Below are 27,623 nucleotides of genomic sequence, written 5' to 3' on the forward strand. Positions count from 1 at the left end.
CCCACCCGTGCCTCAGAGACTTGGTCTCTACCCCAGCCCCTCCCCCTCCATGGCCCGCCCACTCCAGGAATGAAGCTGCTGCTGCCCAACATATACCCAGACTGGTTTCATCTCCTTCCAAATCCATTTTGTGTCTTAACTTCTGCCAAGAATAAAAATTAAAACACTAACACACACATCATGCATGTACGGGAGGGGAGGACAGGGCTGGAAGTTAAACTGAAAAAGACCAGGCAGGGAGTGCGCAGGGCAGGTCACTGATGAAAGTCAGGGCTTGGAGACTTTGGCTGGGGTCCGTTGTGGGCCTTGGCCCACCCTGCCTGAGGCTCCTGCTGGCTACACCCAGGGTCGAATCTGAGGGGAAGTGTTTGCAGCATCTGCCCTCATGTTCCTCCAAAACCCCATTTCATATCCTTTAACGTCCCCAGCTCTGCCCAGAGCCCAGAGCGGCACAGAGTAGCAGAGCTGCCCAGCACTGCAAAGGCTGGAAGCGGACTCCCTTCCCCATGCTCCAAGGAGCCTTGTTCCTTGCCAACACCACAGTGAATAAAAAAATAGCACTTGGAATGACACGCAGGCCTGGTGGTGCAGGCGGCTTGTGGGTTGTCTGTGGCCACCCAGAGAAACGGGTCTGGGGCTGGAGCCTCATTCTCAAAGCCTGCTCCACCACACCCACAGCCTGCAGGCTCCAGAATCTGGGGGCCAGGCAGATAGCAGCCCCTGTCCCACCCTCTTTTGTTCTCTCTTGCTGCCGAAATTTTCTTCCCCTCTTTCTAGGCAACAGCAGGAGCCCCTGCACACTAGAATGATAAAGGCTAACCCTTCATGCATTCAGGATCTCCCAGGGTTCTGAGAATCACCTCCTGCGCAACTCTGAATCCCACTAGCTACCCATTTTGGGTGAACTACTCCCCAAATGGTGAACTAAGCGCTCGCATGACTTGCACCTGTCCAGATGGAACCCGCCCTGTCTCATAGAATCACCTGCCTTACAAGTCAGTCAATGCTTATTGAACACCCACTTAATACGAGGTCTTCAGAATCCAAAGACAAAGTTCACGCTTTCTCCAAGAGTTCAGCATCTGGTAGGGAGGAATGCAAAAACATCTCAGAGCACCGTGCAACAACTGGGAATCAAACTCAAGTGCCCCAGGCTGGTGGTCTTTCCTGTCTATGCTACTGTGCAGATGGTGGGGAGGTTGGATCACACACGTCTTTTGGAAAGAGCAACCTGTGGCATCCATCCTTGTCCCATCTGGCATACAGTAATGAAAACAAATTGATATTAAAGAGCAAAACAAAACACACTTTGTCCTGATAACTGTTGAATCTGGGTGATGGGTAGGTTGGGGTCATGATACTATTCTTTCTACATCTGCATGTTAGGGTTTTTAAATAAACAATAATAAAACGGGTGTTTTTTTGTTGTTGTTGTTTTGCTTTTTTCCCAAAGGATAACTAGACATCTCAAACCTTCCCAATCCCATACTAACTTCCAGAAAATACTACCACCACAGTCACCACCACTCATTCACCCACATACCCAATGTCCTCTCAGTTAAGTCAAACAGCATTTTCAAAAGCAGGCTTCAGTGAGTGCCCTGTTTCTGGTAGGGTAGGGGTGTTCTCTTTGACCTTGAAAGGCCCCCTGGTATTGGGCCCAAGAGGCAGCCCCATCTCAAATGGGACTGCTGGCCACAGCCAGAAGAGACCTACAGAGCTACCCTCCTAGCTCTCATAGAACTGGGACCCAGAGCTAGTTGGCAGCCCCCCATGCCCTCTGTTTCCTTTTTGGGGCTTCTGTGTCCAGGATGGGCCTTCCCCAGGGCCCAGAGCATATCTCACCAATAGCACGCCCCCAGCTTCTCTGACTTTCCTCTGACTGGAGAACCTATCCAGTGCAGAAGCCCTGAGGTCCAGGTGAAAGACCAGTAAGCAAACGGGCTTGGACTTCTGAATCTATCATTTTTCTCTGGGCTTCCATTTCTCTACTATAAAATTCCCAACATAGGCAGCCCAGGTGGCTCAGCAGTTTAGCGCCACCTTCAGCCCAGGGCGTGATCCTGGAGACCCAGTATCGAGTCCCACGTCGGGCTCCCTGCATGGAGCCTGCTTCTCCCCTCTGCCTGTGTCTCTGCCTCTCTCTATGTGTGTCTCTCGTGAATAAATAAATTTAAAAAAATTCCCAACACACCATAATTGACAAAACTATTTTTAAATAGCCAAGTGCTCCAAGAATAGGAAAGATTTCTAACTCGCAGGTTATTTCAAGCCAAATTAACAAGGATGATAATGGTGAGCATTTAGCACCTACTCAGAGAGCACTTTTCTAATGAGAGAATGTGGATAATGCAATTCACTGTGAACTAACCTCTTGTTTGGACTTCAGAGATAGTCTAGAAGTGTCTTGTGGGCAGCATGGAACAGAGCTCAGTAGTGTGTTGACTGACCAACTGAAAGGCCACTATTTCACGGTTTTGAATGTGTTTGGGGGCCTATGCCTGATGAAGCACGAACAGCAAAGCTCTCAAGCAAGAGTTACTGCTGGCTACTTGGAAGGAAACCATAAGTGACTCAAGAGAGGCAGTTTGTGACCCTCGTGAATCTCAAAGGGTGGCATTCTGTACACTAGCGAGACAGGTCAGAACCCTCATCCTCAGACAGGGATACACACCCGTGTTGGCTGAGACGCAAAGAAACAAGGTCTGTCTGCCTTCCCCCCATGCAGACCAAAGGTGTTAGTACTGGCATTTTTGTTAAATGTGGGGAAAATTAGTTCTGTCTGCCTAGGAGTCCATCAAAATTGGGCACGCGTTCCTCTTTACTTTCTGACTTTGAAAGCACATAGACGTTGGTTAGTAAGGGGCTTCCCTCTTCCACTATCATGGAGGCTGGCTTTTTCTAAAGAGGGGAGTAGAGCAGCAGTGGGTCAGATCCAGACCTTGCCCTGGTTTCTGCATATTGTTCTGGAAAGTACTAGAGGAGACCCAGACTGCACCAGAGACTTCCTTCCACCAACACTGGATGAAGCTCCCCAAATCAAGTAGGGCCCAGGCTGTGCTATCCTGAGCATCGCATGCTGACAGGCAACCACAGTTTGAGAGGTTCTGGAATGATCCCCACTGTATAAAATGCCATTCTTTATGCTAAAGAGGATTTTTTTAATGCATTGATTTATAAATTTATACTTTGGTAAAGATAAAGGTTATTTATAAAATCAGCCTGGGCCTGGGTGGCTGAGCTTAAGGTTAAGCGCCTGCCTTTGGCTCAGGGTGTGATCCTGGGGTCCTGGGATCAAGTCCCACATCAGGCTCCCTGTATGGAGCCTGCTTCTCCCTCTACCTGTGTCTCTGCCTCTCTCATGAGTAAATAAAATATTTTTAAAAATTAAAAAAAAAATAAAAAATAAAATCGGCCTGCCTGAGATTTCCTCCATACACAAATTAGGAGGTGGGGGGGGGGGGGGGAGACCCAAATGCTCTGTCAGATGACATATTTATCTCTTGGTTCAGGAAAAGTGCCCCTGCTCCTAGACACTCTTTACCTGGAAGTATCTACAGGAGCGGGTCTGGGATTCTCTCTCAGGACTCTCTGTACCTCCTGTGTGTCCCTGTTAGGAGAGACACAGGGCTAAAGGCTGCATTTGGTGAGGAACATGGGGCCCACACTCACATGGTTCAGCACTTCTCTGCTGTCTGCCTCTCTGGGTAAACCAAGGCAAGGGTCAAGGCCTCCTCTGTGCTGATGGTCAGTGATCACTGTCACAGCCTCCTAGGCTCTAGAATTAGATTCCAGGAGACAGGGGGCCAGGAGGCCACACTCTGATTCCATAATTAACAAAGTCAAGGACAGCTTGCCTGTGGAGAGTGTCCTCTGAAGAGCCTGAAGAACTTTAGGCACTCCAATGCAACATCACTGCAACCAGCTCACCATCTCAGTGGCAAACTTGGGCCAGGTACTATTTGCCTCCACTTGCCCTGGGGACAGCTAGGCAGAGCCAATATATGGTGACCTGGGGCTCTTCAATGAGTCACAGATTGGGATGGCCTGAGCTCTTTAGTGTCACCTATCAGGATACAGCCTGGACGGTCGCCTGGGTGAAGAAAGAAAACCGGAGGAGGGGGTATGGACGCAGGCCATCAGCATGGAATTTCCATAGTCCAAAAACTGACTTTCCAAGGGGGCCAATGAGTCTTCTTCCTCCTTCACACTGAACTCTGACATACCTGGCTGGCGTCCTTCGGTGTGAGAAGGTACCAGCTGGCCCTAGCTCTGTGTTTATTCCAAACAGGAAGCAATGGAACCTGGAGCCTAGACCTCAGTCCCTGTTCCCCAGGATTGTTTTTTTTTTTTTTTCTCCCCAGGATTGTTAACTCTCTGCACCTAGTATGCATCCCTTTCCTTAGCCCCTGGAACTTCTCATCCTGGTTCAACTAGATGCTCCACAGGACCCCATTCACAGGCACTTTCCTTCCCTTAGCTGGGGCCTAGTTTTGAGGAGCTCCCTCCACCGGCTTTCCTCCTAGCATCCAACATCATCACTTATGCCCCTAGGGCCTCCCTGCCGGGAGTGACTGGTGAATAGGATGAATACTGAGGTTCCTGCCTCCAGCTTCCAGGGAGTCCTGGCTTGCAAGGCTGACTCAGGAAAACAGCGCTTCTGGGCAGGGAAAACATTCTCAGCTGCTCTGCTCCCTACTGGTCTTCCTCTCAAATGACCACAATACAGGCCTCAGTGCTCACACTCAGGGCTCAGCACGGACAGCGGACAGCCTTGACTTCAGAGGCTTCGGGACATGTGGCCGGCCAGCGGATGTGAGTGTGAAGGAGTGCTGCCTGCCTGGGGAAGGCTCATGTCCCCACCCTCGACCCTGCTCTGAGGCAAGTAAAACAAACGACTGAGGAGGAAGACAAACAGCCCCATGTGCTCCTCCTGTCTCTATTTAGGAATGGGATGGGGAGGTCTGCACAGCTGATGCTTCCAGATGTGGAACCACAACACAGGCAGCTCCTGACAGTTTACCAGCCTGGGCTAAACTCCAGTAGCACCAGGGCCAGGCATACTCATGGGGAGACGAGGAAGGAAGGGGACTCACGGGTTCTGGTCAAGGGGGTCCCGGCACAAGGCTTTTACTCCAGATGGACACGTGCATATAGGGGAGGGAGGGGGGACAGAAGGCCATGTTTAAGAGGAGCCAACCTGGAAACACTATATGCTGTGTGATTCCAACTATACTGTAATGGTGAATAGTTATGCATCTGTCAAAACCCAGAGTGTGTAATACAAATAGTCAACCTAACCATGTACCTTAATAGTCAATGTAAACCATTTAGTTAATAACAATGTATGCAAAAAAAAAAATAACAATGCATGCATATTGTGACAAATGCACTGCACCAACATCTGAATAGTATGGTTGGAACAGGCCTGGTGTGAGGAGTATGTGGCAACTCTGTATTTTTCACTTAATTTTTCTATAAACCTAAAATTGCAAGGGAAAAAAAAAAAGCTATCAATTTTTAAGACTTAAAAAATAAAATGAAGGAGGAAGCTAAGGCCTTTAGCTCCCTGAGATGCTGTAGATGTTGGGTCTGGGGATCCCAGTAGTGTAATTTCTCAGGCACATTTGTTGTCCACACAAGACCTCCTGGGATCTTTATCCCTATTTTTATTCTTCCTTAGCTTCTAAATCTAGAAGCAAGTCAGAAATGACTGAGATGCAATTAGAAGTCAGCTCTATCCTCCTCTGGGCAGACGTCCAACCATGCTGTCCCTTGTATGTAGCTGTCAGCTCTCCGGCAGTCTCTCCACAGAGACTATCTCTGTGGCCTGTATGCCTAGCATGGGGCCTGACTCCATTAGGCCCCCATGCGTGTGAGGAACTGAAGTATTCTCGAATTCATCAAGTTCCTCTTGTCCCTGGTTTATGGTTCCAAACCCCGTTCAACAGAGCTCCAATTCCACTCAGGTCACCATGCTACTGGAAGGGAGCAGCAAAATGGATTGTCCAGGCTCACTCAGGAAATCCCAGGTAAGCAACGAGAATGTGGAACTCGGTGGAATGATAGAATGCGCTGGGCTTCTCTGCATCTCCTAGCCAGCCTTAGCACAGGGCATACAGACATGTTCCACGAATGCCTCTGAAGTGAGCGGTGAGGAAGGGCCAGAAGAGGCATCCATTCTTATGCACCTTACAGGTGCAACAAGTGGCACACCTGTGGACAGTCCTGAAGTCAGTCACCTTGAGGACAAAAGAACTGGGCTAGATCTGTCGTGGCCTAGCACACGGCTCCCTGGCATTTCTGAAACAGACACTCAAATGTTACTAGAATTCTCTGCACTACTTTCCCACATGCTCCCATATACATATACCCATTTTTCTTACATAAATCCGTAAGTAATTCTTTCATTTTGTTTAAAACTCATATTACACCTCTTTTGAAATTCAGAAAAGCCCTGCAGACTAGTGGGGGAGAAAATGAACACCAGTTACGTATCAGACTCTATTCCAGGTACAGAAAAGACAGTGAGGGGGAAAAAAAAGTGCCTGGATTCAGGGAGCTTTCATTCTGGAGGAGAAGGAGGCAGTAAGCAAATGGACAAATGGATACCTGTCAGCAGGTGATAACTTTGAGGGAAAATAAATTAGGCTGAGGGGAGAGAGAATGATGAATTGATAAAAGGCAGCTAGGTTCAGGTCAGTTGCAGGAGGCAAAGCCAGTTGCTCAGCTGGTTGCAAGAGCAGCAAGGAGGCCAGGGTGGGTGGGATTGGGGGTGAGGGGGAGTAAGGGCAGGCCTGCTAGGCCTGGAGCTGACCACACTGAAGGCTTTAGGGTTTTCTCTGAATTAAACAGGCCCCCTGGAGAGTTTGGAGAAGTGACCTCCCCAGGCTTCTCCACGGGAAGCTGAAACTGACTTCTCAAAGTGGACAGACGTGGGGCAGGAGGGAGGAGCGTCCAGGTGGAAGCAGGCAGATCCCTGAGGGAGCGACTGTGACAGTCTGGGTGGTAGAGGACCAAGGTGGTAAGAAGGGGCAGGACTCTGGATACGGTAAAGCCAGTACTCTTTGCCAATTTAAAGTGGAGTGGAGAGAAGGAACAGAGTCAAAGAGGACACCAATGTTTTTGGCCTCATGGGTAGAATGGAAGACGCTGAAGTGCAAAGAAGCCGAGGAGGAGGCTGGGTGGAAATTCTCTTCCTACTGACCAGGTCTGAGGACACCTAAGGGGGCAGTGGGCAGGGCTTTGTCCCACTGCGGGCTCCCCTCTCATTCCCTTGTCCCTTGAGCAGTGGGGGTTTCATGAGCACAGGCTTCCAGCTGCCCAGCTTCCAACAACCCCTTCTATTGAATGTTCATGATGTGCTTCATAAATGCATTATAAGCCATCTCTTGTTTCTCTTTACCACCCTAAGAAATTGGGATTTCAGAGTCTAGGTAACTAGCCCAGGGTCATAGACCTAGCAATTGGCAAGGCCAGGATTTAAACCCGGGCCTTTCTGGTTCCAAAGCCCGCACTAACCAGGATGCCACACAATCTCCAACCTGGAAGTGGCCCTAGAAATACTGTTTCCTCTTGAACAAACTTCTAATAAGATTCACCCCAGAATCTGTCCTCTCACAGGGGACATTCCAGACGCTCCCCCAGACTCCTCTGGTCCTCCTCTCTCAGGAAGAATGTTAACCAGGATCCCCCCACCATGACATTTTTTCCTCTCCCAACTCCCGCCAGACCCTGAGACCCCCTTACTGCCTCTTCCTGTATGAGGGGGAAAGAGCTTGTCCAGAGCTTGGGAAGGGTTTCTGGCAATGCGATGAACTGCCTCCGGTCCAGGCCCCTGCCCTCAGAAAACAGACACAGCCACAGAAGCAGATGCAGCCCATATGGCCACACTCTGACCTCTGGCCAGTTCCCTAGCAGGTCTTATCTCCTAACTCATCCTGGGCGAGCACAGATGCCAAGGGGCTTGGGTTTCTGATGTGAGCAGAAACATTCTGAATCAAAAGCATTCTCTTGTGTTCTCTCTCTGCATCCTAATAGTGCTCTGAAAGGCAGCTTTGTGGGGACAGGGAAATAAAGGCTCAGAGAGTTTCTGTGACTCCTCTCAGTCACCTAACTGGCTGGTCACATAATTGTTCTTAAACCCAAGTGTCCTGTGTTGTCCCTCACTCGCTGCAAAGAACCCCCTGGCTTCAGGCTGTCCACATTTGCTAGAGAAAAACAAGGAACTGTGGGCAGCTATGAGTTTTCCACAGCCAAGTCTCCACAACTGTCCTAAGCCAAGAGGGAGAGGTCTGTTTCGCTCTCCTGCAGGTAATTGCCTGTAGAACTCTTCCTGCTGGCTGTCCTGTGAGGATTTGCCTGCAAGGTACCATCTCCTGTCAGTTACCTGTCTGTCAAAGCTCCTGCCTCCTTCCCCAGGCTATTTTTGTGTGCAAGCTGCCACTTCTCCTGACCAGGAAAAGTATTTGCTGGGCCAAGCGCCTTCTCCCCCTCTTCCCACTGAGGGCACACAGGACCTGCTTGATCAGACTTGCGGAAACCTGAGGAGCAAGTGAATTCAGCTGGCATCTACAGCGGACGCAGAGACTCAGACAGCCAATTCAGATGATGTCCTGGGCGGAGTGGGGCCACGGAAGAGGCAGGAGACATGTCCTGAGATGAGACCCAGCTGGAGGCAGCTTTCAGAACCATCTGCAAAGTCTGACTCGAGCTGTGCCACAAAGCCTGGCTGCCCGTGTGCTGCTGCTGTGCCAGTCAAAACCTCCCAGCTGTGGTCCCAGTTTTCAGTTCCTGTTTCCTACAGCAAGTCTCATAAAGGCCCCCGCTTGCCCCTTACATTTGTTAGTTGCAATAGAAACAGTCCTCCCTGCCACCACCGTCCTCCACAAGCTTCTTCTTAGCAGGAGAAATTGGGCATTTTTTCCCCGCAAAACCCGAGTTCAGGAGTCAGCAGTTTTCTGATGGAATCTTGGCTTTGCCACCTAACCAGCTGTGAGTGCAGAACAAGTCACGACAATTCTTTAAGCTTTGGCCACTTTTCTGCAGAACAGGATCATACTGCCTGTCTCCACAGAACTGCAGAGGGAGAGTGCAAGGGTAAAGCCTGGAGGCTTAGCACAAGGCCCAGCACACGGTCGGTGCTCATTAACCAGCAGCTATCATTCTCCATATCACCAGAAGGACAGAAGAGGCAGGCGGGGCTGCCTCCTTGGCACCAGGGCTGATTCCAAGTGATGGAATCATTCTCCCCTCCCGTGAAGGGTACCTGCCGCTCCTGCGTGCTCACCCTCTTGAGGGAGCCTTGCTACATAAACACGAGGCTCTGCCTATAAAATCAGGGGAACAAAAATGAAACCCTGCACAATACTGCCCTCAGCAACCTGTTCCATTTTTTTCACCAGTGCTCAAGACCTTTGTGGTGTTTCAATGATGAGGCGGGGGGGGGGGGGGGGGTGCTGGCTGCCAACCTTCTTGTTCCCCTTTGGGCAGGAGAGCTGAGCTCCTCCACCCCTCCTCTCTCCCATTGTCAAAGACCACCCAGTGAAACTTGCTGGCAAGCTGCCACAGTCCAGACAAGCGAAAGCTGGGCCTCACCACCACCCAGCCTCCATCTCTGCAACACAAGGCTACAGAATGAAAAGCACCTGACCATGGGGCTTTCACCTGGAGCTGATGCAGCCTTCACGATGGCAGACCACCAGTGGTGTCAAGGAAGGGTTGCAGGTGATTGCTGGGAAGGCCTGTACATTGGAAGAGTCATTAGAATCTAACTCTTGGCTATAACACAGTAGATTTTTATGTAACTTGTTCACTACAAAACATCCATTCATAATGAGAGAGGTAAACAGCCATGAATTTTCACTGCTTCATGTGGTCTCCCTGTGCTGACTGGATTGTGAAATCCCCCTCACGTGGACACAGGTACATAAAAAGGAAGAGCTATGGTAACACCACTGTGGGATGATAGTCATTAGAGAGCAGAAAGAGAGTCAAGTGGTGGGGATGATCTGTGAAATAATTAAGAGCAGCCTCTGCTTTCATAGAAAAGTAATAAAGCTAGAAACCCCCAATTTTCCTCTCCAATTAACTGGGACCCATACATAATAAACCTGCTGAGATTGTAATGTTAGGTAAACTCAGACTAGTAAAGGCACCTGGCTGAGACTACTCTGGAAAAATACTGGCAGGGCTGGGGAAGGTTGGGGAGGGCTCTATTCCAGAGTTCAACTCCAGCCCTGCCTGGTGGGAGGTGGTGGTGGGGAGCACCTCCAAGGTCAGCCAGCTGCAGAGGGGCCTTCTTCCTCTTACCTGTAGCTCTCATCCTGTGTAACAGTTGCCTCTCAGCAGCCAAGGAGGTTCCTGGGCAACTGGAGAGCCCAGCGACTTTTATTTGTCCCTAAAATAAATGACCCCTCACCAGCAACTCTGGAAATGATTTCAGAGTTAGCAAACCTGGTGCACACAGTAGAACAAAGGGCAAATGAAACTGAGAGGTAAAAAACCGAATTCAGGATTTTGTTTCTAAAATTCTCAGCTAAAATCTGACATGGGTGAGAAAGAAAAACCAAAATCACATGTTTCTCCTCCCACTGCCCCCAAAGCCATTCAGTAACTGGTTTCAGAATCCTAAGACTCAGATTTCTGAGATTCTGTACTCACTGCAGAACTTCCAGTTTTTCACTTTTCTAAAATTAACAAAACTACTCTGAACTTGCAATCTCCTGTCTCAAGTACACTTGAGCCTATCATCCGCTGAAGAAAAGTACATTTTCAGGGAGAAAATAAAGAACACATATAGGCAGAAGTCAAAGAACAGTTCAGTCCTACTAGTCCCATCTCTGTCTTTAAGACTTAGTCTGAGATACTGACTCTCCTCCCTCAAGAAGCCTTTATTTTTTTTAAAGATCTTATTTATTTATTCATGAGAGACATAAAGACATAGGCACAGGGAGAACCAGGCTCCATGCAAGGAACCCAATGTGGGACTCGATTCCGGACCCCAGGATAATGCCCTGAGCCAATGGCAGACGCTCAACCACTGAGCCACCCAGGCTTCCCAAGAAGCCTTCCTTAATTGACCCCGTCCAAGTACTTTAACACTACAGTTTGTATTGCAGTGTTCCCTTTAGTAATGGAATTCTGGATGGCGTAGGCTCTGGTATTGATCCCAGGCACACAGCAAGTACCCAATAAAAGCTTGTTGAAAGGATGAAGGCTCCAGCCTACACATACATCATCACCCTCGTCTTGTCCAATGCTGTCCAAACTCATTTTAGAGAAGAACAAACATTCCTTTGCCATACTTTTTGCTGCTCAGCTCCTTTTGAGTTATTATTTTTTTAATTCAATCCTACTTATCCTGGCCATATTATGTACTTTCCTGTTTCTTACCAGGAGAACTAGTTGAGACTTTCCTCAACATTTTCTCTGGCAACCAAATGAAGTTGACTGTGTATTATTGGCTCTGATCTTTCTCCTATGATTTCCTCTGACTGCCCAATAATCCTGTCCCAAACATCAAAGGCCTTCTTTGAAGATAAGGCCAAATTCACCATTAGGAAAAAGAGAAATTATTTTCTAACTTTATTTCAAAAGTTGGGATGACACAGAATCCCTCTGGGTTTTGTGAAATAAACATTGCCCAGTAGAGCAGATCACAAGACATTCGCTCTAATACCGTTAACAGAGACATAAACACAAGGCTTTCCTCACCCAAACCCAAGCCGGACTCTTCTACACAGCCTCAGACTCCAAATCCCATAGTAAATGGTTTGTATCCAACATGTTGAATGGATTTGCCTCAAGGAAAGGAGGGTTCGAGGGTTCACACAGTCACAGAGGTTATCACAGGCTCTGACTAAAAGAGTGTCTGAACCAATCTGTTTGATCCAGATTCCACTGTCAGACTCTTCCAATGCTAAAGGATGAGAAACACTGTATCCTCAAGAGGACAAAACATGAAAAAAAAATATAAAAAGACCGATCCAATAGGCCAGAGAGGTATTAGATTGTGGGCAGAAAAGCTCACCTGCTTCTTCTACTTCATTGCTGCTACCCTCAGATGGTGTGACTGTTGACAAGACTTCATGGGTCATGGGTTCCAGAAGTTTGTGCTGAGACTGGGGAAAAAGAGAAGTGTCTTATCTTTTGAACAACAAAATAAACAGTTCTGAAGTACTGGCTTTTTATAAGGTGCCTTGCTATAAACCATAGTAATTCCTTATTAATCCATTTTATAAATAAGAAAACAGAAAAAGCAGTTTTTCTAAGATCCTAGGCTTCCTTAAATCTCTAGTTACCTGGTCCCTTGTAGAAATGAGAGGAACCATGAATTAAGGACAATGATTACACTGAAGCCTAATCTTACAAAACCATTACCTTTGCAACCAGCAGCCCATTTTCATCAATATTCATCATATATCTCTCAAGAACATATTATTAGCAGGACTCATACAAAGTAAGGTGGGCTTATAGGAAAGGGGTTTAGGGTGCTAAGACAGCAAGCAAGGAATGAACCCAGCATAAAATCAAGGGTTAGCTACTAGCTAGGTTTGGGCTGGAGCAGAAGGCTCCTGCTAAGGTAATATTATCATAAGATGGGACAGAGCCACATGTGAGAGAGCTAAAAATTTGGGTTGTAAAGTTAAACTGTTTTTAAGCTGGGTGCTGAGTTGTTTATGGGACGGATGGAGGATGGGCAGTGTGGTGATAGGTAGCCAGTGGGGAGTCTAGCCATGTGTCAGCAGCAATTGTCAAGGGCATGAAGCAGCACGGTAGTAGCAGGCATGGAAAAGATGGTATAGATGGAAGAATAATAAAAGGTAAGGGCAGGAACGACAGGGCAAGCTTCAAAAGGGAAGCTAACACAGTGGCAGTGCAGCCACGACGATCAATGAGTTAGTTTGGTGGTTTGAGTCCGTGTGAATGGAGTCCTCGGAAAAGCCAGGGCTTCCACCCAAATTCCCTACTCCTCATCTCAGTGCCACTTGAGATGGATCCTCTAAATCTTATTTTCTGCCTTCCATCTCCCCTTCTCTACCCATACCAACCCTGAGGGCTCCAAGGAGGCAAAGCCCTATTTAGGGAGGCTTTTTGTAAACACAGATACCTAAATTAAAAACACCCACTTCCATTCCACTCTCCCCCCACCCACTGCCTAGGTCCCAAATATTTGATTCGGCCTCATAAATGATAAAAATATTATACGTGAAGGCCTCATGTGGGAGCACTCTTAGGATTTAGGTGAAGTAGATTGGACACATCTGTTCTCTGTGAGTCTTTGGACAAAAATCTCTAGATGCTTCACTGTGGATTACAAAAATGTGTATACTTTTATCACAACTATGTGAAAAGTATGTATGCACACAGATGAAAACAAAATCAAGTTGTGTTATAGTATGGGAAAAAGGGTCATTAAAATTTTTTTTAAAATTATTAATAGATGCTTGTGCAATAAATAAAAATGAGGGGGAAAGGGTTTAGTTTGGGGAATCATCCTTTAACTAAGCTTATTCCCTCAGGGGCAAGAAAGATCCCAGTCTAGGGTCTGATGTACTAGAAATATTTGATAAAGTATAGAGATGACAAGAAATTCTAAATGATAAATATTTTTTTTAAAATGTAGCAAATCACTATCTTTCCTCTGCCTCCCCAATTTCTACTCCCATCCCCTTTCTCTTATTTCCCCAGAAAGCAGACTCTAAGTATATAATATCTTTTGGTGCCAGTTTAATACTTCCTTACTCAAGAGGTCAGAATGTACTGGATATCAATTAACTGATGCATTTGGGTCTTCAGCTTCTTCCCAGTTGTTTTGAAAGACAAAGAAAACTCCGTTTTCATTAACCCCATCAGTGACTTCACTGAAGTCTGAACCCAGACCCTCTAGGATCTTGTGGAATACTGTGACCACCAGACTCACTTGCTCTTCTTGCTTAAGCCCTGGAGGTCTCTGGAGAAGTCAATGGAATTATTTAATGAGTAAAATCCCCTACTCCTTCTTGGGGAATGGAAATCACAGATAAGTTGCTGAAGAGAGCTGAGAGCCCAAACATTTGAAAGAGCACTTCAAAGAAAGGAATATCTCCAAATCCATTTGGAGGATGGAAAGGAACACCCCCTTATCACAAGTTGGCCAACCAGTCCACAGCTAAGCAGGGTCTTCCATCCCCCACCCCTATCTGTGGTCAAGGAACCAACCATCGTGGCCTCTGGCAACCTTGCCAGAGTAAAGCCAATGTCTGTGTCTTGGGCAATTTCTCCTGAGGAAATGTCTCTTGTAATGTTACTCCTCTTAGATCTCTTGAAAGAGGATGAAAGGGCCAGTGTCTGACATCTCAATCCTCAGATTTCATAGGAATAGACAGCCTCCAGTTTCCCAAAGGGCCAAACTGAGAAATAAACGGGGGTGGGGGTGGGGGTGGGGGGTGGGCACAGTCAGCAAAGTGGTAGAATGAGGCAACTCTTCTTTCGTTTTTTACCTCTTCCATAAACTCACTCTAAAACTCACCTGGCAGGAAAATCATAACTCCACTGCTGTTTCCACCCTGCCTCCGTCCCACTGACCCCAAGGTGCTTCAAGATTACCATGGGAACCTTCTGGGTTTCAATTATGAGACCATTAAAAAGTGCCAATTATAAGACCTCAGAAACGTTCCTGGGAAAGCTGTTACACACCTCAAAACGTCCAAGCTCTTGCCTCAGATTCACTTAAGTTCAGAAAATAGGTCACCCAGATGGATAGGTGCCCCAGCCCGCACCTGAGTCCAACAAGACTGTGTTATAATATTGTCCATGCTGACCTGGAGGAAATGGAGATTGATTTATTGGCTGTAATCAGAGGGGTGAAAAAAAACCATCACAGAGCTGAGCTGTGTGGGGCCCAGTTGTGGAAGAAATCAAAAACATTTGTGCACTGAAAAATTTTGAAAATTACATTTATTCCGTGTCCAATGTTTGCAAAGTTCTGAACAACAAAATACCAGGTGACAAATGTGAGCCGGGTACAGGGAATTTGGGGGTGGCACAAGGGCCTGAAACCAAAGCACACTTTTCACTCAGTCCACTCAAAGGAACTCTGAATCAAAAACTTCCTCGAGCCCATTTGAACTGGCTAGGAATGGATGGAGGAGCGGCAGTACACCCCACCACACCCATAAAGTGCTTGTTTAGGATTGCCGGCATGTGGTTTGGGTATTCTTAGCTCTCCTGCCACATCTCTGGAAGAACACCTTTCAAGTAACCCTGCCACCGCCATCCCCCAAACAAAACTAAACAAATCCCCGCGCTCCTCCTGAAGTCCTCCAGGTCCGATGCCCGGTGCCCCTCGAAATCCTCCCATCATCTGGAAGACCGAACTTGTGGCACCCTGAAAGTCAAGCGAGGCCTTCAACAATCCAGCAGGAGATCCCGCCTGGGCTCCTGGCCCCTCCCTACCGGCCCTTCCCACCTGTTCCAGAGGTTCACTTCCCCACCTCTCAGTTACACAAACAAATCTAAGAGCACAACTCCAGGATGCTGCGCGCGCGAACACCCCCCCACACACACACACACGCTCTCCGGCCGCTCCCCCAGCCCCACTGACACCTCTGGACACCCCGCTCTCCGCCTCGCCCCTTGCACACACTCCCCCTTCCCGCCCCCCGCTAGAGATGCTCCGCAGGGGGCTGTTTCCCTCCCCGGCCTTCGGTCCCTCCTTCGGTGTTTTCTCTTTCACCCCCTCCCCCGGGGGTGCCAACCGGTGCTGCGCGGTTCCGGGGCGCCGCTGACCCACTGCGGGCTTCTCCCCGCGCCCGGCGCGCGGAGCCGGGGCACCCGTGTCAGGCTTCGGGCACGTTTCGGAGGCGGTCCGGGCCCCGCTTCCACCGGACGAGCTTCCGGGAACCACCGGCCAGACTGCGCCGCAGGGAACCAGACGCGGCGGCCGGGGCCCAGTGGCGGCAGTCCCCGCACCCCGCACCCCACCTCGCCCCAACTCCTCCGGTCCCTGCACCCCGCGGCCCGCCTCGCCCCAACCCCTCCGGCCCCCGCACCCCGCCTCGCCCCAACTCCTCCGGTCCCTGCACCCCGCGGCCCGCCTCGCCCCAACTCCTCCGGTCCCTGCACCCCGCGGCCCGCCTCCCCCCAGCTCCCCCGGCCCCTGCACCCCGCCTTGCCCCAACCCCTCCGGCCCCCGCACCCCGCCTCCCCCCAGCTCTCCCGGCCCCTGCACCCCGCGGCCCGCCTCGCCCCAACTCCTCCGGTCCCTGCACCCCACGGCCCGCCTCGCCCCAACCCCTCCGGCCCCCGCACCCCGCGGCCCGCCTCGCCCCAACCCCTCCGGCCCCCGCGGCCCGCTTCGCCCCAACTCCTCCGGTCCCTACACCCCGCGGCCCGCCTCGCCCCAACCCCTCCGGCCCCCGCACCCCGCCTCCCCCCAGCTCACCCGGCCCCTGCACCCCGCGGCCCGCCTCGCCCCAACCCCTCCGGCCCCCGCACCCCGCCTCCCCCCAGCTCCCCCGGCCCCTGCACCCCGCGGCCCGCCTCGCCCCAACACCTCCGGCCCCCGCACCCCGCGGCCCCCCACGCCCCAGCTCCTCCGGTCCCCGCACCCCGCCTCACCCCAGCTCCTCCGGCCCCTGCACCCCGCGACCCGCCTCGCCCCAGCTCCCCCGGGCCCTGCACCCCGCGGCCCCCCACGCCCCAACTCCCCTGCACCCCGCGGCCCGCCTCGCCCCAGCTCCTCCGGCCCCTGCACCCTGCGGCCCGCCTCGCCCCAACTCCCCTGCACCCCGCGGCCCGCCTCGCCCCAACCCCTCCGGCCCCGCGCCCGGCGCGCCCCCCTCGGCCGCGGTCCCCGCCGGAGCCCGCGGGCCGAGCTCCCGGACCCGCTCCCGCCGTCGGCGCTCCCTCGGCGTCGCCCGGCCTCCGACCGGCCTCCGCCCCCCCCCGCCCCCAACCAACACAGAAACACAACTTTTTGTGAAAAGAAAACAAACTTGAGCGACGTGACTCACCCCCGGTGCAGCGGCTCCTGCGGAGGGCGAGCGGGGCCCGCGGCCGGCCGGAGGGAGCCACCCGGCGCCGCGGCGCACGGCCACACGCCCCGCACCGCGACACCGCGGGCTCACCGAGCCGGAGGGCGGCCGCCGCGGGAGCACAAAGGACCCCCGGCCCGAGCGGTTGCCGGCCGGGGAGGGCGGGCGCGTGCGGGCGCGTGCGGCCGCGGCTGCGGCGGGCGTGAGTGCGTGTGTGTGCAAGGGCGAGTGTGCGTGCGCGCGCGCCGGCTAACACCGCGGGCCGGGGCTCAGGGTCTCTGCGCCAGGAAGCGGGGGTCGCGGCGGCGGCGGCGGCGGCAGGAGCACAAGGCAGGGGACGCCGCGCCCGGCGCACCCGGTCCCTCCATATGGAAGACGCTTTTTTGGATGAGTGAACTCGCGAACAATTCCTTCTTTTGCTTCTCCTGCCTAGGAGCCTCCCATTGCCGCGCGAGGCGGAGGAGGAGGGGGAGCCGAGGAGGCGGGGAGGAGGGGGGGAGGGGGAGGAGCAAGCCGGGGCAGAGAAAAAGTCTTGGAAAGGAAAGGAAGCTGGAAAAAAAAAAAAAAAAAAAACACCAGACCAGTCCCCCAAACTCCGTTTTCTCCTAACGCCCATTTTCCTTCTGCTGCGCTCTAGCCCGCGCTCTTCCCCCACTTCTGGCTCCCCTTCCGCGGGCAGTGCCCCCGGACCCCTCTCCCCCTTCAGCCGCACCCCAGAGCCTTGCTCGCCAGCCTATCCTCCTCTCTCCCCGTCGCTCGCTCCCCCGAGACTGTTTCTGACACCCCAGTCTCAGTAGTCGTCCTCATTCGGCAAACTATCGGCTAAATCACTAAAAGCAGACTTTGTCATTAAACGTCCCCAAACTGGGGCAGCGGTTGTCAAAGAAATTGGGAGGAAACCGGTCTCGGCGAAGCCCCGACGCCACCTCCCCCGACCCACCGGGTGGGGATGGGAGGGAGGGTTGGCCGCGTCCTGCGCTGACAGCGCCCTGACCTCCATTCATCATCCCGGGATGGAGAAGCAGGAAAAGCATCCGAGGGGGGAGAGAGGGGGCGGCTAGTGGCCTAAGAGAGAAGTTGGTTACCTCCGCGTGTGCGTGTGTTAAACGCCTCTGCTTAGTGTTGGGCGGAAAACAATTTAGCGGTTCTCGAACTTGAGCGGCCTCAGAACCTCCCAGAGGCTTACTAAAACACGGATTGCCGGGCCCCGCCCCCAGTTTTCTGATGGAGCAGATTCTAGGGTGGGCCTGGGGGTTTGCATTTCTAGTAAGTTCCCAGGTGACCGTGGTGATCCTGACCTAGGGCCACACTGTAAAAACACTTTTCAACGGTATTGAGAAGCTAAACATATACTGACTTACTGGCAAGTTGGGTCCTCTCCTTCTTCAGGGATGAGACCTAGATGGCGAAGCCTCATTCAAGTCCACACCTTTATATTGCAGCTGAGGAAAACGAGACCCAGAAAGGTTAAAGTATTTGTTCAACGTGAACCTCAAGTTTGTGCCCAAGTGGGAAGGAAGCCACCTCAGAATTGATCAGCAGGCCAAGAGTGGGGGAGGAAGGTGCTGCCTCTTTTCTGCGGCAAGGCAGCTGCCCTGGGAGTCAGGAAGCCACTGTGTGACTTTGAGAAAGTCACATAACCAGAAGGTCTCTAGGCCACAATTGGATTTTTTAAGTTTCTCATCAGTAAAAAAGGACATACTTTACGCTGAGTATATGATTTTAATCGAATCTGAATCAAAAGATGTTTAAAGGGGCAACATAGGGGACACCTGGTTGGCTCAGCAGCTGAGCATCTGCCTTCAGTTCAGGGCATGATCCCCGGATCCTGGGATCAAGTCCCACATCAGGCTCTTCGCAGGGAGCCTGCTTCTCCCTTTGCCATGTCTCTGCCTCTGTCTCTCATGAATAAATAAAAATCTTAAAAAAAATTTTTTTTAAATAAAGGGGCAAAATAAATATTTCATTCAATATGTTGTACTGCTGCTTTTTTCATGTATTTGGTGATTCAGGCAGCCAGATTTTCACTGATTTATCTGATACTTTCAACAATGTATGCCTGGATTCTTGGGGCCTGTCTTTGGGGCAAAATGAAAAAAGGGATGATCCATCTTCAACAAGAAGGTGAAAAAGACACTGAAACTCCCTCTTGGAACTGTGTACCTATACTCTTTCCTCTTCTTTCTTCTCCCGTACCCTCCCTCCCCACTTTCCTTCTCTGGTACTAACATTCTCCCCAACCCCACCCCCAGCATTCCCCAAGACCTACTTTTCTCCCCAGCCAATGACCTTGTTAGCTTCCACCTTCTTCTTGTCCTCCTCCTGCGGCACAGGACTACAAGGCCTGGAGTCTACCCTGGATACAGAACTCTTAATTCCCCCAAGGGAATAGGTTAGCAGCCTTCCACCGCAGTGAAATAGTCCTTCTCCGCAAGCCCCAAGTGGGGTATCCAACTGTGTTTTTCAAAGATGACTCCAAGTAGTACCATTCCCACTGGCAATGTGGGGTTCTAATGCAAACACCATGCATGAAGTTCTTAGATCGATTCTTCTGTATTTCTATACATACTATTTGTTGCTCAACATCTCAAAGATGTCCCTTCCCCTTCACATTGTCTTCTTCCTCAGACTTTCTCTTAGGACTCTCCATTCCCTCCATTCTTATTTTTGAATCTTTGCTCCAGGCTCCGAGTCAACAAGTCAGAGCACAAGCAGAAAACAAAGATCACAGTCCCCTACCAACGCTATGTAGCCAGGGTAAAGGCCCATGGCCTTATACTTCCCTCCATCCGAGTCTGTTCATGTGGCTGCTCATCTTTCCCACAGAGTTTAGACAGAATGCAGATCACAGCTTAATTTAGAGGGTTTAATTCTGCAACAGCATCAAGCATAGTGTTGGCACCCCAGAAGTGTTTATTGTTTTTATGGCTCTTTGTATTAACAATTATGTTTGTTATTATTACTTCAGTAAGAACACTGTTATCTCTGAATTCTCCCCCTTTGCTTGGAGCAATCCTTGTCTAGTTCCTCCCTTCTCTCTCTGTTAGTTTCTCTATCCTAACCCTCCCCACCCAACACTAGCTCCCAGCCATCTCAAAACAGAGTCAAAGCTTGCAGTAAGGTGCTTTCTGCTACTCTCCACTCTGTTCATGGTGATTTCCCTTTGGCATCTTGCTTTCCTGGGGGCTTTCTTGCCTCCATGAAGGAGGGAGCATTTAGCATGAAAGTGATCATGACATTTATTACATTGGGAAGGAGCAGGCAGGGACTGTATATAGGTCTACATAAGTCACTATATAGAGTGAACTGGAAGGAATCCCAGTGAGTGAAGTGAAAAGAGGGGTGTCCCTCAGGTGCTGCAGACACACTACCCATTACAGCATAAACAAGAGAACTCCTTCGTTGTGAAGCATATCTGGAGAGGATTGTACTGAGAAAAATTACTAAAATGTACACAGAGAAATAGGTACTAATTTTCCCTCTTTTAAAATAAATCTGTCTACCTGAGTATATACTATATTTATTGAAAAAAATTTAGAAAATACAGAAAAGCATAAAGAAGGGGAAAATCATTTTAGACCCACTTACCCCCGGATAACACTGTTAACCCATTGAGGTATTTTTCCTGATCATTTTCCTCTTGTTATTGTTGTTGTTTTTTTTTTCTCATCAGTACAAATACATACTTTGTCTACACTGAGTATATGATTCTAATTGATCAGAACTGGAAGATATTTAAAAGGACAACATGACCAGATACCTTTATTCAATATTTTGTACTTTTTTTCTTATGCATTTGGTAATTTAAGCAGGGGCCAGTTTTATTGTTGATTTATCTGTACTTTTGTATTTTACAAAATTGTGTTTATTGTATATAGAAGTTGTTATCCTACTTTTTAAATTTAACGTTCTGATATAATTAAATCTTCTCCAAAATTTGCCTTTAACAGCTGTGTACTATTCCATCAAAGAGAGACATTGTTATTTATTCAACCATTATCCTATTGTCATATATTTAGATTGTTTCCATTTTAATTATGATAATGCATCAGAGTTAACTAAACATGTTGTCATAAATCTTTATTTACAATTCTGATTATTTCCTAAGGGTGAATTCCTATGAGTAGGAGCTTTGGATCAACAGATATAACATTTTAAAGGCTTTTGGCTGGTATTGCAAAATTGTCCTCTAGTGGCTCCAATGTACATTTTCATCTCTCAGATCTCAACAACAATGAGATCATCAAGCACAAGGCCCCAAGTGGAGACTTGATTGAATTATCCAGTTTGGATGACTGCACTAACCAGATAAAGAAAACAACTGCCAAATATTCACTACACTGGAGACAACGCTCAAGTGGGAAAAGCTGAACAACAATTGCTTGCTATGTGAGCTCAGTTATATTCATGATCTTATGTAACCTTTCCAATAACCCCTTGAGAAATAAGGTAACATTTACTGAGCATCTACTCTCACAGCCTCTGTGCTCGGTTCTACGTGTACACTCAGTCTTGAATCCCCGCAACAACCCTTCATTGTAGGTTTGATCAACTCCAGTTCCAGTATACAGATATGAAAAATTAAGTAACTTGCCTAAGTTCCCCCAACAACTAAGTGGTGGTACCAACGCCTAAACCTGAGGTTTTTCCAGTGTAACATTTCCTATAACTATTTCAGGAGGTATATAGGCTACTTATGGGGTAAGAAAAGCATATTCAGAAGATACTTAGGGATCCCTGGGTGGCGCAGCGGTTTGGCGCCTGCCTTTGGCCCAGGGCGTGATCCTGGAGACCCGGGATCGAATCCCACATCAGGCTCCCGGTGTATGGAGCCTGCTTCTCTCTCTGCCTCTCTCTCTCGCTCTCTCTCTGTGACTATCATAAATGAATAAAAAATTTTTTAAAAAAAAAGAAGATACTTAAATTTTGTCAAGTCATTAAAGATCTTTTCTGGGCTTCTGAATGGCTGATTTTTTTAAAGGCATCCAAGTTAATTCAAGGAACTAAGGTATTTTATACACTGTAATTGATAGAAAAGTCTAAGGACTGTATACCTTAAGAGAATGGAGCGCTGATGTAGGAGTTAAGATTAAAGACTAGATACTAAAATTCATAGTATCAACAGTAGTTAGCAAATTGGCTTTTGTATACATTCCTATTCTCAAAGCTAATGTTTGGATAAAGATTTTTATCTTGATCAGAGGTGCTAGAAATAAAATATTGTATCCAGCTTGCTGGTTTCAAATTCTAGCTATTGAATGTATAAAGCTTTTAGTAATGAAGGGAATATGCTCATTTTCAAAATAAATACAAAAATTAATTTGTTACTAGGAAAATTAGCTCTCATTTGCTTGTTAGTGGGCCATTTACTAGTTACCTGAGTTGGCCTACCTTTCAATGCTGAGTATCACAAGGGCTGTCGGAGAAGTGTGCACAGTTGCTCCAAAATATTTGATGACTGAATGATGAATGAAAGTATAAGATTGACCTCTGCAACAATTAGTAAACAATGCAAGACAGCATGTAATTAAACCCTAAATTGCATGGTTTGGGCAGGATTACAGGTGAGCCTGGTACAATGCCATCTACTCCCCATACAAGTTGAGCTGGCTGGGATTGACTTCCCTAGTCCAGTGCTGCCAACTTGGGCATTCCTATGAGCCGGGTGTTCTGCTGACTTTAAGGGATCAGTCTTCTGAGCCCCCTGAGGCTGCCTAATGGATATGGGTACTCTAAGGGGGTGGATGACATTAAATAAAAGGGGAAATTGTGCAGCAAAGCAAATCTGGGTTTGGATACAGTCTTTAAACAAGCCAGCAAGCTTAGACATTCTGAATCCCAGTTCCTTCATCTGTGAAAACTGGAAATATATCTGAAGTATCTCTCTCATTATACGATTGTTACTGGGTTATCTGATACAATCATACCAGTTGTTTATGGCTAGCACCTGTTTTGAGAGGTCAGGCAATGCCCATTGCACTTTTAAAAACATAACCTTTGGTAGGCACATTATAAATGGCAGTTATAGTAGTAAGAGTCTGAGTCAGAGGTGAATCAAGGACAGAGAAATGGAAAACAGGACAATGCAAGGCCATTTTTGTGACCCGTGCTGCATGCTTGATTTTGCACACTCCTTAAGTCCCAGACAAATAGAATTTGTTGACACTGAGTTCTAAGAGACTCCATTTTTCCCAAGATATCAGATTCTCTGAAGCAAGCACAGGCCCCATTTAGTCCCACGTGAAACCTCTACCTTCTACAACTCTCTCTGTTTGCTCTCCTCCCCACCCCCACCCTCTCACGTGTTAGGCTGAGAAACTTGGATCCTCCAGCTGTTAGATATTGTGCAGCTGACGGCAGCCCAGGGCAGCAGGCAAGAGACTCCAGATGAAAGCCAAAACTCAAAGAAAACTGGACTTCAGAGCTTTGATACCAAACAGCCTCTGTTAAATTTGTTCAGTCGGCCATTAACAGGGAAGGAGTTTCTCACACGTCCTGTAAGGGGGTTTGGTGATGGGGTGCTTCTATGGAGGGGAATAATCAAGGTTCCAGAGCCCAGGCAGGACAGAATCAAAAGCCAAACTGCTGTTGCAAGTTTAGAGAGGTAATGTGCTACCTGGTTGTGCTCTCACTGTATTCTTTTCTTTCCCTCTTATGAGGTACCGGGGATTCACTGGGACTTTGGGCCATAGTGACAGAAAACCAACTATGTCCCAGCCTATGTCACCCGTCCCATTTCTTTAGAACAGCCCTTACAGTGGAAGCCCAAGAAAGGAAAAGGAGTTGAGAGGAAGACAGAGATACTGGGGCTCCCTACTACCTGTCCCACTCAGATTCAGATACCAGTTTCATCTTCTTTGCCTTCTATTGGTTCATCAACTAGGAAATGAAATCATCTGAGGTTCGATGGGCCCAATTTGACAAGCGCCTTACCTATGAACCTCTGCCTGGAATAAAGAAGGACAAAAATTAATCATAGTCCACCCTACTGACTTCCTCGTTTCTTTAAAAGAAACAAAACACCAAACCAAACCAAAAAAACTCATAAACCTTGTCTTTATTATTCAGGACAGATATAGACAGGATGTCACATTACTCACTGCCTTAAAGTTCTTTAGTGGTTCCCAGCTCCTTTGACATAGGGGACAAGTGCTCCCTGCTGTGAACCAGCCCACCTCTCCAGCCCGGCTCCCCAGTGGCTCACCGACCTGCACCTTATGCTCTACATCTCTTTTCTCTCCCTCAAGAGGTCATACTTTCTCGTGCTTCCCAACCTGACCAATTTCTGTCCCTCTGACTCAAACTCTTATTTATTCTTTAAGACTTCCCGCTAGCATCACCTCCTCTAGGAACACTCGCTGAATTCTCCCTCCCCAACTCCAGTTGTCTGCCCATTGCACTGGAGTTGAACCCTCTCCCGTCCTTTATCACAGCATCCATAATGGGCAGTATAGTTGTGATTGTGAGTCCATCTGACTTCCCTCAGCTGGAATACCCCCAAGTGGAAAGGCAATTCATTTCAACTTTGTACCCTCAGTGCTTAGCATGACACTTAGCACATATTGGGTATCCAAAGTATAAATATATCAGATGGATGAATGAATGAAGAGTTAATGAATCAAGTATCTCTGTCACAGCAGTTGAAGCCTAGTCAATCTATGTCGTCTGGAAAGCTGAAAGGATACTAATAACCAATACTGCACCTGGGGTAGAATTATAGTTTGAATACCAAAACCAGATCCTTGCCTAAAGCAACTATTGACTGATTTGTCTTAGAAACAAAGTCGGATGGCCACCATATGGTATTCTGCATTTGGATGCTAATGGTGTATCTGAAAGGACAGCATATGACTGACTTTCAGCTGTATTTTGTTTTAATTTTTATTTTGAGATAATTATAGATTCCCATGAGTTGTAGGAAATAATACAGAGTTCCTGTATACCCTTCACCTAGTTTTCCCCTAAATATAGCACAGTATCTAGCCTAATTATAGTAGTGTATCTTAATCAAAGATGTCTTAATATCTTAATCGAGTTTGACACAATCATCAACCTTATTCAGATTTTGCCAGTTTTACTTGCACACTGATTTGTGGGTAGTTGTGTTTTGAAATGATTTGTACGTTATTGTGTCTGTGTGGCTAAGCCCCTGAATGTCTGGCCACAACCATTAAGAGTCAGGATTGTGCCCAGTTGGCCCCATAAAGAAAGGGCTTGAGTTTCTCCCAGAAAGCTTACAGCAACAGGATTCATTCCTCATCCAGTCTCTGCTTTACACCCTCCCTCTCCTGAGATTCGACTGTAGAATGTCTTATTCCTCCTATGACAGGACAAGAAAAGACACAGTCTTCCTGGATGATGAGTTGGAATAATTCCATTCACCCTTCTCTGCCATCAGCCAACACAACAGAGTAGGCTACATATTTTGCAGAGTCTAAGTACAAAATAAAAATGCAGGGTCCCAGTCAGAAATGGGGAAGTCAGCCCTTTTCCTCCCCAGCTGCTTGAAGCTCGGCCGCCATCATGAATGACACAGTAACTATCTGGACCAGGAAGTTCATGACTGACTACTTCAGCAGAAACAGATGGTCATTGATGTTCTTCATCCTGGGAAGGCAATAGTACCTAAGACAGAATTTGGGGGAAAACTAGACAAAATGTACAAGACCACACCAGATGTCATATTTGTATTTGGATTCAGAATCCATTTTGGTGGTGGCAAGACAACTGCCTTTGGCATGATTTACGATTCCTTGGATTATGCAAATAAAAATGAACCCAAACATAGACTTGCAAGACATGGCCTGTATGAGAAGAAAAGACATCAAGGAAACAGCGCAAGGAATGCAAGAATAGAATGAAGAAAGTCAAGGAGACTGAAAAAGCCAATGTTGGTGCTTGCAAAAAGTGAGTTGGAGATTGAACAACAGAAAGAGTAAAGATTCTGCAGTAGCTTTATTTTCAGTGATTGTGCAGATTTTTCATGAGAGGATTAATAAACTAAGAACGTTAAAAACCAAAACAGAAACAAAACACACACACACACACACACACACACACACACACACACAAAAGGAATGGGGAAGTCAATCTCCCTTTCTTATACCCATAGCAGATGGCCAACCCCTAACGGGCTGTAAAGTGCATACCAAGATACCCTAGGAGATGAGCTATAGGCCCCTGCCCAGATGTCTCCTGAGAGCACTGTGAAACTGCCAGGCTTGGGGGGAGGGGGGTAGGAAGCCACTGCCTCATCCTTCCCTGAGATGCAATGGGTTACATGCCCTACACCAACCCTCCCCACTTACGCCTAGGCCCCTATCAGAGGCAGAGGGTGACTGAAGCCATGGAGCAAGTATCGGGTGGGGAAAGCCAGGGCACTAGGAGTCAAGGGAGTAGACAGCTGAGCCCCTATCCCGGGTAGGCAGTGGGAGGCAGGATGACATGTGAGCTGAGACTCCAGAACTCCAGTGCATGTTCTACTGCCCAGTTGAACTTCCCTTACAAAATACAAATTCAAAGAGAAAAATGTCAAGATAGTAGCCCCAGAGATTAAAACCAAGTGTGGGACCTGAGGGCAAGTCTCTGTGTAACACACACCCATGAAGTTGTCTGAATATACCAAACTCAGAATTCATTAATTGCATTTGTTACTCTGTAATTGCCTTAGTCCAGACCCTTATCATTTTTTTATGTGGAAGATTGCAAAAACCTCTTTATTAATTGTCTTGCCTCCCATCTGCCTCCATCACTGGTCTGTTTTTCATATTACCAATGGAGACGTCTTTAGAAAAGTCAAGTTTGATGATGCCATAGCTTTCCCTCCACCTGCACCTCACCACTTTTAGGATGAAATCAAACTCGTAAGCAAAGTGCATTAAACCTTTCACTCCAGTCCTGAGCAAGTATCTCCTCAATGTGGTCTGTCTCCTACCATTCCCCACCCCTGACCTTGTTCCCCTGACCTTGTTCCCTCCCTTACTTTACTCAACTTCTTCAGAATGTTCCAGGATCATGTCTCTAGGCCCTTGCTGGAGCACCTTCACTGCCTATTGCACCAAATTCCTATTTGTCCTGCAAAACTTAGCTCAATTGTTAGCTCCTCTGGTCTTCTTTGCCCAGCGCAATAAAATAGGTGATTATCCAAGGGCTCATATATCACTTGGTGTTTACCCTTATTATAGTACCTACTGCATTGTTTGGTAATTAACCATTTTATGCTGTCATGTTTCTCAACCATAGGAGATGTCATTTACACTGTGGTGTATTTTCAATTTTCCTCAACTGATGTGATCCCCTTGAAACCCCTAGTTACCACTGTATTCCTAATACCTTGCACAACTTCTGGAATAAGATAGGCAGTAGATAGATGTTTTCTAAAGAGAGGAAAAATTGTAGATGCCACTGTATAGTATTTCTTACTCTCCCAGCTCTGGCCCCACAAATTCTCCCCACTTTCTTAGCTGTTTGATGTCTTAGGAGCTAATATGGTTTGACAGCACAATCTGATCGTGCAGGCACAGGCGGTTTAGGTGACAGAAAATAACGATTTGACCAAATTTGAAGCAGTGGCTGTGTACAGACAGTTTTGGTCCCTCAGATTGG

At 48.3% G+C, this 27,623-nt stretch overlaps 1 protein-coding gene across 9 annotated transcripts in view; it reads right to left on the minus strand.

Annotated features, from left to right (window-relative positions):
* Window positions 1–27,623, minus strand: part of BOC (BOC cell adhesion associated, oncogene regulated) — a 121,465-nt gene that overhangs the window by 54,390 nt on the left and 39,452 nt on the right. For 4 of the 9 annotated variants that reach the window (XM_072811738.1, XM_072811734.1, XM_072811737.1 and 1 more), the window contains exons 2-4: window positions 18,380–18,460; window positions 14,680–14,804; window positions 12,032–12,122 (exon numbers count right to left, since the gene is read on the minus strand). The gene's annotated coding sequence lies outside the window, so the exon portion shown is untranslated. Of the gene's footprint in view, window positions 1–12,031; window positions 12,123–14,679; window positions 14,805–16,997; window positions 17,148–18,103; window positions 18,123–18,379; window positions 18,461–27,623 lie in introns of those variants that run through there. The other 5 variants (XM_072811736.1, XM_072811741.1, XM_072811740.1 and 2 more) reach the window with 3 other exon arrangements.

Source organism: Canis lupus, chromosome 35 (genome assembly GCF_048164855.1).
Source record: "Canis lupus baileyi chromosome 35, mCanLup2.hap1, whole genome shotgun sequence".
In the NCBI taxonomy this organism is placed as follows: domain Eukaryota; kingdom Metazoa; phylum Chordata; class Mammalia; order Carnivora; family Canidae; genus Canis; species Canis lupus.